The sequence below is a fragment of the Colletotrichum graminicola genome (genome assembly GCF_000149035.1).
Source record: "Colletotrichum graminicola M1.001 genomic scaffold supercont1.13, whole genome shotgun sequence".
Taxonomy (NCBI): Eukaryota; Fungi; Ascomycota; class Sordariomycetes; order Glomerellales; family Glomerellaceae; genus Colletotrichum; species Colletotrichum graminicola.
In genome coordinates this window covers 449,190-450,787 of record NW_007361017.1, presented here as the reverse complement: position 1 = coordinate 450,787, position 1,598 = coordinate 449,190, and positions in this window count along the sequence as shown.

Here is a 1,598-nt window from a genome sequence, read left to right as displayed (position 1 = left end):
TAAAGAAATATCTACATTTGTCCCTCTGTGGTCTTCAAAGATTGACAATGACCACACCTAAGTTGGAGTCGGGCCTCGTGAATCGAAAAAAATAGATTTAGAATTGTTCTGGCGACTTAAATCTCTAGATTGACTAATAGCTCTTCCGGAGCCCGGGAGCGCGTATTCCAAGAACAGATAGAGGTCAACAGGAGTGCTATTAATCCACCGGTCAGGTTCGTTGCAACGTAGTGGTTTCTCCCCGAGCAACTCGGTGGGGGGGGAGAGGGGGTAATGGAGAGACGAAAATGGGATGGGAACAAGAGGATAGACGACAAGAGGATAGACGAAAACAACACATGCGAACTACTCGCATTTGTTGCTATCGTCTGGCGGGGGGTTCAAGAGCACGAAATGAACATCATTTCATAAACAAACTTGCTGCCTCTTGTAAGGACAATGAGCATTGTTCCTGTTCGTGGGCTGGGTTGAGGGCAGTTTGCAGCTCTTTCGAGCAACTTGTGACGGTTGTACGCAACGATGACATTGGGACGCACACCGCGAGCGCGGATAGTTTCTGCGCCTTTCCTGCAAACTGGATTAGGTTACGCTGTTGGACCCCGATCCGCCATGCCGGGAAAGCGAAAGAGCATGCTATGTGCCCCGAGCGGTTTGCTGGACAAGACAAGTCGCGTTGCGCATGTGGAATGAGTTGGTTCCCGAGGTCCGAAAGCTGGGCCACGTGATGGTCGGCGCGTGTGTGGCGATATGTGCCGAGGGCTTGGGAGCGGTGCCAGGGGGGATGGGGACATGGGGTGTGGGGGGACGCCGCGAACTCAATGGCGCGTCCGACTACCGAGATCTAGTCGCCGGCATCGAGGGGGATGGATGAGCGGAGGGTTAAATAGCTGCCAGGGGCTGAAACCTTCTCCAGCTCCCATGTCCGAGACATCTCGACGGAGGCGCCGAGACCTTTTGGGGATTGCCGTATAGGGAGGGTGTACCGAGGGTCAACGAGGGCCCTGGGTGAGCATCGTTTCTTTTCCTAGCCAAGCCATGCTCAGAGCTCGAGGCTCTGCTGAGTGCTTTGGGCTACGGAGTTTTGCTCGTCTCCCCCTCCCCCCTTTTTGTTTTCTTTTGTTTTGGGGGAGGATGCTTGCGAGACCCCGGGGCGATCTTTTGTGGCGTCGAATCGCGCGGAGTTGAGGGCGGCGAATGCGAATCAGGTGTGAAAAGTCGAACGTAGGGGGAACTAAGCAAAGGCTTATTTTGGTTAATGATGAAGGCGGGACCCCCGTTTGATATCGGAGCTGGGGGCCCAGGCTAAATGAATGCGATGTTTGAGCCGAACGTATTGTTTTTGCTTGGTTAATCCCCTTTCCGAACTTGTAGAATAACGAATAATAGAGCTGCTATTCAGCGAAGTGCTTAGAGGTACTCGAGTATCATGAGGGAAATAGTGTCATCGTGAGTCGTGTCGGGAACATTGACCTCAGGCTTGGGTTCCATATTCTGCTTGGGACGTCGAGACTGGCAGGAACAAGAAGGGTAGATAGAAAAGGCGGGTTATGGATGGACAGAATGGCGGTGGCGATGTGAGAACCCAAAGACTGTGACAG